The 10,780-nt window shown below is 42.2% G+C and overlaps 1 non-coding gene and 1 pseudogene across 1 annotated transcript; both read left to right on the top strand.

Moving 5' to 3' along the window:
- Positions 1 to 1,485: 1,485 nt before the first annotated feature.
- On the top strand, positions 1,486 to 3,637 carry LOC129678920 (heterogeneous nuclear ribonucleoprotein A3-like; annotated as a pseudogene).
- Positions 3,638 to 4,302: 665 nt separating this feature from the next.
- On the top strand, positions 4,303 to 4,448 carry LOC129679063 (small nucleolar RNA SNORA48). Its single transcript, XR_008720490.1, has one exon. It is a non-coding gene; the product is annotated as a small nucleolar RNA SNORA48 (small nucleolar RNA).
- The last annotated feature ends 6,332 nt before the right edge of the window (positions 4,449 to 10,780 follow it).

The following is a 10,780-nucleotide window of genomic DNA, read 5'->3' as shown; positions in this document are numbered from 1 at the left end:
GGTTTAATTGTAAAGTGTTCTTAACAGTGAAAAGACAGAATAATTCTTATGAGTACATTGTTATAATAACTCAAAAAAAAGATTTAATCATAGGACTAAAAGACAGATCAAACATGCAATTTCCTTCTTCCCATGAATAGAGGTTTAAAGTGCTTTAATCATTAGCCTTAGACTTCTATATTTTTTTATAATCAGCCTATTATCAAAATGTAGTGTAGAGAGAAAAGAAAAGAGAATGATAACATGAATTGAGTGTCCTGCTTCTTTGAGAGAGAGCATTACTGTCAGAGCTGTTCTGCCATGTATGGAAGAAAAGAGTTGAAAGATACTCAGAGTGTTCTGCCATGGTTGGGGGTTGAAGCAACAGGGAAATGTTAGAGTGCAGTGTAAGGGAACAGCTCACAGTGACAGATTCTCATGATACAAAATTCAAGGCTAGAAGATGTCAGAGAAGTTGGGTCACCCTCCTATAGTATTTCTATGTAAGCATCTTCATGTTGACAGCAATCAGCTGCTGGTTGTCCAGGCATGACTAGAAAAGCATGCAGATCTGAATGAGGATGTCTGAAACTTACAGAATGGGGAGGTCTCAGAGAGTAAACTGATCGCCATTAATTTAATCTTCTAACTTTCTTTTAAGAAGCTACTCATTATTAGTTTTCAAATCAGAAATGAACAATAACAACACAGGAGAGAAGGTAGAAAGAACTATGTAGTGATATTGAACTCAAGTTGGAAGGGGCGAGTCCAGTCTCAAAATGGAAGTAAAATTGCTTTGCTGCCTCTGCTGCTGCCGCCACCGATGCCACTGCTGCCTTGGGAAGGAGGGCCATGATTGAAAGGAACCAGAAGATCAAAAACTCAAGTGACAACACATGATGGAGAGGATATGGAGAAAGGGGAACTCTCCTCCATTGTTGGTGGGAATATAAACTTGTATATCCACTTTGGAAATCAACTGGGCGCTATTTCAGACAATTAGAAATAGTACTACTTCAAGATCCAACTATGCCACTCCTAGGCATATATCCAAAAGATGCTCAAGGCAGCTCAGTCTCCATCGGGTGCCCTAGTAATAGGAACAGGGGCTGTCTCTGACATGAACTCAGTGCCTGGCTCTTTGATCACCTCCCCCTGAAGGGGGAGCAGCCTTACCAGGCCACAGAGGTAGACAGTGCAACCAGTCCTGATGAGACCTGATAGACTAGGGTCAGAGGGAAGAGGAGGAGGAATTCCCCTATCAGTGGACTGGAGGAGAAGCAGGGGAGGAGAAGAGAGAGGGAGGGAGGGAGGGAGGGAGAGATTGAGAGGGGATGAGGGAAGGGACTATAGCTGGGATACAAAGTGAGTAAATAAATAAATAAAATAAATAAAATAAAAATAAAATTAAAATAAATAAAAATAAAATTTTTAAAAGGAACCAAAACAGCTGAAAAAGCTGCTTATTGATGGTCAGAGCTTTGAAACCACAGATGGTAGCCTAAGAAATCGTTTTGAGAAATGAGGCACACTTAGAGACTTTATGGTAATGAGAGATCCCCAAACAAAACGTTCCAGGGGCTTTGGTTTTGTGACCTACTCTTGTGTGGAAGAGGTGGATGCTGCAATGTGTGCCCGGCCATGCCAAGTTGCCAGGTGTATGGTGGAAGCAGACAGCAGACAGCCATTTCTATAGAGCGATTCTGTGAAGCCTGGTGCCCATCTAACGGTGAAGAAAATTTTTGTTGGTGGTATTAAAGAAGATACAGAAGAATATAATCTGATAGAGTACTTTGAAAAGTATTGCACAGAAGTTATGGAAGATGGGCAGAGTAGAAAAAAAGAGGATTTGCTTTTGTAACTTTGGATGATCATTGGTAAAATAGTATGAAATGCCACAATATTAATGGGCATACTTGTGAAGTGGAAAAGGTTCTTTCTAAGCAAGAAATGCAGTCTGCTGGATCACAAAGAGGTCTTGGAGGTGGATCTGGCAACTTTTATGATCATGGTGGAAACCTTAGAGGCGGTGGAGGTAACTTTGGTCATGGTGGAGACTTTGGTGGAAGTGAAGGCTATGGTGGTGGAGATGGTGGCAGCAGAGGTAGGTACAGAGGTGGTAATGATGGATATAATGGATTTGGAGGTGATGGTGGCAACTACAGTGGTAGAGGACCAGGATATGGAAACCAAGGTGGTGGATATGGTAGAGGAGGAGGATATGATGATTACAATGAAAGTGGAATCTTTGGTGGATAGTAGTGGTGGGAACTATAATGGCTTTGGAAATTATAGTGGATGACATGAAGAATGGACCCATGGACCCATAAAGAATGGCAGTTTTGGTGGAAGAAGCTCAGGCAGTCCCTATAGTGGCAGCTATGGATCCAGCGGTAGAAATGGTAGTTGTGGTAGCAGAAGGTTTTTTTGTTTTTTTGTTTTTTTTTTAAACAGCAGAAAAGGGTATAGTTCTTAGCAGGAGGAAATTCTAATGGCTGAGATGCACTTAAAGAAATGCTCAATGTCCTTAGTCATCAGGGAAATGTAAATCAAAATGACTCTGAGATTCCATCTTACACCTGTCAGAATGGCTAAGATCAAAAACTCAAGTGAAAACATGCTGGAGAGGATGTGGAGAAAGGGAACTCTCTTCTATTGCTGGTGGGAATGTAAACTTGTACAACCGTTTTGGAGATCAATCTGGTGCTTCCTCAGAAAACTGGGAATACTGCTATCTCAAGACCCAGCTATACCACTCCTGAGCGTATATCCAAAAGATGTTCAACCATACCAGGACATTTGCTCAACTATGTTCATAGCAGCTTTATTTGTAATAGCAGAATCTGGAAATAACCTAGATGTCCCTCAACTGAGGAAGGGATACAGAAATTGTGGTACATTCACACAATGAAATAACTACTCAGCAATTAAAAACAAGGCAACCATGAAATTTGCAGGCAAATGGGTGGAACTAGAAAAGATCACCCTGAGTGAAGTAACCCAGAAGCAGAGAAACATGCAAGATATATACTCACTTATAAGTGGATATTAGCCATATTATATAGGAAAAAATACTAAAATCTATAGACCTAGAGAAGCTAAATGACAAGGAGGACCCTAGGGAAGATGCTTAATTCTCATTCAGAAGGGGAAATGGGATGGACACCCGAAGCTGTAGAAGAGAACAAACAAGACTGGAGCCTACCACAGTGTACTCTAAAAGACTACCACCAGCAGGGTATTGATGGAGATGCATAGACTCACAGCTGAACTTTGGACAGAGTGCAGAGTCGTATGGAAGAGGTTGAATATAAAAGGAGCTGGAGGAGACAGGAGGACTTCCCCTATCAGTGGACTAGGGAAGAGGGGTAAGGGAGGAGAGGGACAGACGGTGGGGCTGGGAGAAGATGAGGGAGGGAGCTACAACTGGGATACAAAGTGAATAAATTATAAATAATAACAACAATAATAATAATACTATAGTTAAAAACAAAATAAATACAAGTTAGTTGTTCTCTGACCATACCGAATTTAAGTGTAGCTGCTGTCAGCCTTCACTGGGACTGAGACATTGTTTCAATGAACAGGCAATTCAGAGTACAACTCTAACATCTTTCTCCCTTTTCACAGCTATTCCTTCATTGTGTCTGCCCGTTAACCTCATTTTGCTGAGTCAAAACTTTGCGATAAAAAAAAAAAGGACTTAGATAAACTTCCCACTGTGATTAATATGCCCAATTCTCATATGAAAAAGAACAACTAACTGTGAATTTCACTCTGTTGTTAATATCAGTGGTCAAGTTGACAGGATTTATAATAACCTAAGACAGAAGCCTCATGCTATACCTGTGACGAATTATCTGTGTAGGTCAGCCTCTGCACAGGCCTATGAGGAATTTTCTGAATTAGCCTCTCCATGTTCTGGTGAAAGATTGTCTACCTTAGGTAGAGGTCAGGAGACTCAATTTAACTGTGGGTAGCACCCTTCCATGGGCTCAGGTCCTGGACTAAATGGAAAAAGAGGGAAAATGAGCTAAGCACCAGCATCACTCTCTGATGGCAGGCTGCCTCAAGAACCTGCCAACATGGCTTCCCTGCCATGACATACGTTACCCTTACAGAGTGAATAAAAATGCTCTCTTTTTTCCTCAGGTTGCTTTTGTCAAGGTATTTTTATCACGGTAAGAGTAATTAGGACACATCCTTTCCTAGAATAAGGCTTATGGAGTTTTTCTTCACACACCTAACTGTAACTGGAAATTTTTAAGTTGCCCTTTATTACTAGGCAATGAATAGCGAGAATCAGTGTTAAAGACTACTTGACACCCTTCTGGCAATGGGCAAAGAGACGTCTTGTTGGTGCTGCTGTTCTTATGACAGTCAAGGGCAGATCAGATGGCAGTTCTTTGTTCATCCCAGCTTGATGCCTCGCTTGGTACTCAAAGCTGTCTTATGCCTAGGACCCATAAAAACCAAATCAAATCCAAGTAGTGCAATGCAGGGGGAGGAAGAGGGAAACCCTGAGGACTACCATGTCACCCATAGACACCTCCTTGCCGCATGAATGGAGGAGGTCACCCAGAGGCCCAGCAGCCACATGGCCAGCCTGCAGAAGGAGCCACCACAATGTTTGAGTGTGTGGTGGTCAGAGGGGAGAGAAAAGGGAGTGGAGCAGCTTGAGTATAATGAAGAGAGATAGAATTGGAGACTCGGGGGTGGAGAAGGGTAGCCTGTTGTGAGTGGCCAACCCTGCCAGCTGGAGCCATGGTGAAATCCCAGCCTGAGCAGTCACTGAGGGCCATGTCTGAGTCCATGGCTATGCAGTGCCAGGAATCAGAGTCAATGTCTGTGGCTCATATTACCACTAGAGAACATGGGATGACCCTGGTAAGCTCAGCAGCTGGAGCCCTCATGGAGGTCCAGGGGCTGTGCAGAACTCAACCTGCTCCTCACTGGCTGTAGCATTCCACCTCTCCCCAGCGGCAGCACTCAGGAGAGTGGCCCTGTGCCTCACCCAGGCAGCACAATGGAGCTGGCCCTGGTGGTGAGGATGAGGCATGAGTGTGGGAGAGCTGACTCCACCACTCGTCTGTGGGGTAGCATAGGCCTTGAGTTGATTCTTCCCTCCCCTCCCCTACATGCTCCTTGTCACCTCTGGCAGTCAGGAAAGCTGCCAACAGGGTCATGAGCACAGGGGAGGTAGCCCTGTCCTCACCAGCTGCAGCACTTGGGAGAGCAGGCCCTGCACGTGGACAGCACATCAGGGCTGAACCTGGCGGTGGGGGTGCAGGTGAGCCAGCCTGGAGGGCCAGAGGGTCAGCTCTCCCACACTTTAACGTTGGGAAGTGGGGTCCAGCTCACCCGTGCCACCGCCGCCAGGGCCTTGCCGCTTGTCTGCCGTGAGGTGGCATGCATGCAGGTGTAATGAGCCCCATCCTCACACCCTCTCGCCCCTTGCCACCTGTGACAGCTGGCAGAGATGACTCCAGAGCCACGGGAGTGGGTGAGCTGGCCCTGCCCCTCACCAGGTGCAGTACTGAGGAGAACAGGCCCTGTACCACTCCTGGGGAGCACAGTAGAGCTGGCCCTGGTGGAGGTGACACAGGTGAGCTGGACCCCACCACCCAATGTTAAAGTGTGGGAGAGCTGATCCTGCCACTCCTCTGCGCTGTGAGGTGGTGTGGATACAGGCATGATCCCTCCTCCCACCCCACCCACCACACCTTCAATAGTCAGGAGAAAGGCATGAGAGCGGGAGAGCCCTGCCCCCCTTCACTTGCTGTAGCATTTGGGAGATCAGGCTATGCACCTCTCCTGGACAACACAGTGACTCTGTCCCTGATGACAAAACACAGGTGAGTCAACCCTAAGGGCGGGAGAGCAGGAGAGCTGGCCCAGCTCCTTGCAGTCTACAGTACTTGGGAGAGTGGGCATCACACCTTGACTGAGCAACACAGTGGAGCTGGAGCTGGCTCTAGAGGCAGGGGTGGAGGTGAGCAGGCCCTTAGGGCATGAGAGCAGGGATGTGACCCTGCCTCCTGACCATGGCAGCATGGAGCAGCCTAACCTCCTAACCTGAGCAGTGCTGGCCAGCTCACTCTAGTGGGAGAGCTAATGCATCAGAGAGAGAAAGCCAGCAACTCAGCTATCACCCAAGCCCAGATACAGATCCAAGTAGGCCCACCCCAAAATCTACATCATCTTCAAACCGTTGGGACTTGTGAAAGGGAGAGTCCTGCTGATCCAAGGCTGGAGGATCTCCATGACACACATGGCAACAACATAATAATTGGGAGGAGTCCAGATGAGGAGCCAGTATTGACTGTGTCACAGAAGCCAGAGAATTTGAACCTGACCAATGGCTCATTGCAGAGAGCATTTGCAAATGAAGATGTGTGGACAAAGCAAGATAACGTGAGACAAACAGTGACATGCTACAGCTTCCACAATGAGGTGTTTTCTGTTTTCTTTTGTTGTTCTTTGTTTGTGAGCTTTTTATTTTGAGGGAGGAGATCATAAGGGCGAAGTGTGGATGTAAGAGGACAAGGAGATGAGTGGGATTTGGGTGCATGATGTGAAACTCACAAGGAATCAATCAATAAAAGTTTAAAAAATATTCTTGCCAAAAGAAAAATATGGGAATCAAATATGGCAGAATATAGCTTTGCTTTTTAAACTTTTTTCTGAAGAATGCATCTATAGCTAGGTAACACAAGCACTGACCTTCTGTTATGTGTTTTTGCTCTTTAAATTTTATGCTCTGTAAGCTTGAATCTATTTCCACACTGAGATGTTCAACATTTTTTTTCACCTTTCTTTTTCACTGAAGATATTTAATAACAGTATTTTCACAATGAACACTATCATTCTTTTTTATCTACTTTTTTATTTTGTTCAAATAAATATCTTTACAATTAAAAAAGAGAATTTGCCATAAAACACATCAAAGCATCTTAGAAATTGTATTAACAAGGTTTTAAGCAAATCAAGGCATATTATATATTCCTCGATAGTTTTAATTAGAAAACACTTTAAAATCCATAGCTTACTTAGTCTACTACCCTCCTGAGGTTGTTTGTTTCAAATAAAACCATGCCTGGAGCTTGGAACATCTAACAATTTGTGCTAACGAACTGTGAGATTCAGTGTTCCAGGCTAGCACTCAGGCAATCAAACAACATGTCATTTGGTTAATTGTACAGATCACAGAATATGGTGAAGAGGTGTTTTTCAGTAATTCTGCCAAGTTCTGCTGCATACACTATAGACTGTGATGCTTTGATCTCTTGAGGTTAGCACTGATACAAAATTAATTAGTGTTCTTTGATAGACTGAAAACTTTTGTGTGCTGTTTAAATATGATTGATTTGTTTTCTTTTTTATACCTCTGGACTTATCTTCATGCAACCTAGATTTGTATAATCTCTTATCTTGCCATGGATTTGGAATTAATTTTTTTTTTTTTGCTTTGAAGATAAATCCTGATTCTTAAAGAAAGAAATTCAGGACTGGCGTATTTCCTACAAAAAGTTGTACAGAGACTTGGATGCTGCTCAATAGATGGTTTAATACATGAGCATTTCCCATTACCACCTGCATCTTACACTTTGGGCTTTCAAATCCTGACAATACTATAAAGAAATGCTTTTGTCCATTTCAACGTGCAAGAAAGAAAAAACAAATCAAGAAACATTTCACTTGAGTTCTTCTGAATTCCAGCTGTGTTGTGTGCTTTCACACAAAAGCAAACAGAATTGCACGTCCTCTCAGACAAGCTTGACAAACAAATCAGAAGGGCAGGCAGTGCTCTCTCCCCAGGGCTTTTAAAAAGCACTATCAGTCATACCCAAGTTCAAATGTGGCTGACCTTCCCGAGAGCTAAAACACCACATGTAGAGACCTAGCAATGTCCTTGTGCAAGTTCTATGATTTCATATGTGGAAGAATCCAAAGAGATGTTTTGGAGCAGGAGAGATTAATGGCTTGTAAGGTATGTGCAGCTTGTCCAAGGGATAGAGTCATGACCATTGTTACAAAAGAAATCTCAGGACAGACAACACATTAATTTTACACCAGAGAGAAAGACATTCCACAGTATCCTTGAACGCCTGTGAGGTATTTTATCAGCAAAGTTTAAAGTCCAGAAACATAGTGATCATCTGTGGTTGATAAGGATGAAATGATCCAAGAGCTCGGTTTTAACATCCTGGACATCCACCCGTGAACAGCAAACAGTTTTGTGTAGGTAACAGAGTTCACAGAGAAAATGTTCTATCGTTCTTGGCTTTTACTACCTAAATCTATATGTAAGGCACCAGATGAGTTCATCAAAATGAGTATAAAACTAAAAGTAAAAGGATCTTGTGTTTTACAACATGTAATCCATTCATAAGATCTAAGGTATCCACTACTGTATCTCTTCTTACTTGAGGATGGCATTAATAACCATCTGCTGGCTGTAGCTCATCGATACAAGTGCAGTTATGAGGAAAAGATACAGATGTTCTAGCTTTGCTACGCAGAAAAGCATGGACTGACTTGGTGATCAGGAGTCAGTTTTATATCTAGGCATAGTGGTGCATTTCTGTTATCCCAGTGCTAAAGCAGTGAGATTGCAAGTTGAAGACCAGCCTGTGTTCTATAGTGAGACCCAATCAAAGAAGAGGAGGAGGAGGAGGAGGAGGAAGAGAGGAGGAGGAGGAGGAGGAGGAAAAAGAGAAAGAAAGAAAGAAAGAAAGAAAGAAAGAAAGAAAGAAAGAAAGAAAGAAAGAAAGAAAGAAAGAAAGAAAGGAAATTTAAAATGTGTTTTTCCAGGTAAGTGTAGCTGTCATCGCTCATCAAAGAAACCTTACTTTACAGCAAATGGAGACTTCCACAACAGAAGACAATGCAGATATCAACAGATCATGGGAGACCCAGCCCCAACAGATGCATCTACATTAAAACTTCTGCATCTGTAACTCACAGAACACCTCAGAAGCGGTGGCAGAAAGGTTGTAAGAGGCAGGATACCAGGAACTCCTCCATTAAACAACCTCTCCTGGAAATGCCTGCATAAATAGGACAGGAACTATATACATATCAAAAGGACATGTTAATGTAGAGAGGAAAAACTCCACAGGGTCCCAAAACTATACAAAGATTTACAGACAACTAGTGACTACTGGGAGAAGGAAAAGTAGCCTCTCCCAGAGTGTGCAACTCAGTGCTGAGCTTTGAAAGCATATATACCCCACCAACAAAAATGGACAGACTCAGCAAGTTTTATTTATAAATATTAGTACACACACACACACATATGTGTTCATGAAACAATAATCAAAGAAAAAGCAAGTGACAATTTGAGAGTAGTAAGGAATGTGGGAGGAGTTTGAGGAAAGACAACTGGGAGGGGATGAAGGAAGAAAAGGGAGGAGCATATGTAATTCTATTTTAATTTTTAAAGGTTAAAAATTGAAAAGTAATGTGTTTTTCCTTAGAGCATAGCCTTTCTTTTGTCCATTTTAGTAAAAAATAAAAATATAATAAAATATTATTTTCAAAAGAATTTAAGAAAACACTAATAGCTGATTATCATTAACCTACAGAAAGAGTTTGCTGTCTCTCTGATTATTTTTTAAAGCCACATCTTTTAGAGCACAACATTTTTCATCTCATCAATTCTTACTGCTCATTAAGGCATGATCACCTCTTTGTTGGAGCTTCATTTCTTTTAATTATTTTGTCTCATCCTGCTCAACATTTCTCTGCATTCCAGCATCATTTCAGACTTATAGTCATATAAATGATCAGCAGTGGTTAAAACCTTGGTCCACTACCCACCCACTCAATTTCTAATTTTTAAACCTAATGCTCAGCCTTCAAAAAAATGAGTACTGTGGGATTACAATCTTTGGGATCCTTGTTCCCACATACAGGAGAGGTACACACACATATACAAGCATACAAAGACACACATGTCCCTCCCAGAACCAGGCTGCCACTCTTCAAGACCCACTCCTTTTTTAATAGTCTACTAACATAAAAATTTTCCATGAAAAGAAAATATAGGACTTTCAAGTAGATTATTTCTCAGCAATAGGACTTATGACACAAACCAGGTGCCCTTGGACAACTTTGAGAGCAGAATTAAGTGGACCAGATGACTTTAGATATCTGTAGATGTAGAAATAAATCAAGGGCTCAAGGGGTTAGTACATGACATCAAAGTGGGAAACTCACATCAATTTTCCCAGAAGCTCCAAATTTGCTGAGAGCATACAAACACAGAAAGATATGACCATGAAATAATTTGATGCCTTTTTCCAACAACAATCACTCTAGAGTCCTCTTTTGTGTGTGCCTCTATCACAGACCTAAAACATTATTGTGCGGTGTGTTGTTTACATGCCTGGCAGTCCAGCAGAACTGAAGACCCTTGAAATCATAGTGCCATAACCTTTTCTATGTTTGCTTTAAAACTAAACACTAAACACAACCTTCGCAGAAAAATTACCTGTAGTGTAACAAAGAATACATTTGCAAATCCTGCCTTGAACTTCTGAATTGTTGTCTCTTGGAGTATGAACTGAGCATCTATTCCCTGGGATTTAAAACATTATTGTTATAAAACATATGAGTTAACAATAATTATAATTAATGTCTAATACCAGTTGAGTGAAAGAAACAAATCTGCTTCTATCCGATTTGCCCAGTGTCTACAACAGAGGTCAACAAATTTGAAAGGTCAACAAATTTGAGGCATTGCATACCTCAGGACAAGGCAGTTAATATGAAGTGCAGTGTAGATGAGATGCTGCCT

Source organism: Psammomys obesus, unplaced genomic scaffold, assembly GCF_907164565.1.
Source record: "Psammomys obesus unplaced genomic scaffold, mPsaObe1.curated_primary_1811, whole genome shotgun sequence".
In the NCBI taxonomy this organism is placed as follows: domain Eukaryota; kingdom Metazoa; phylum Chordata; class Mammalia; order Rodentia; family Muridae; genus Psammomys; species Psammomys obesus.
The sequence above is the reverse complement of the archived record's forward strand: the minus strand, read 5'-3'. Positions and strand labels throughout refer to the sequence as shown.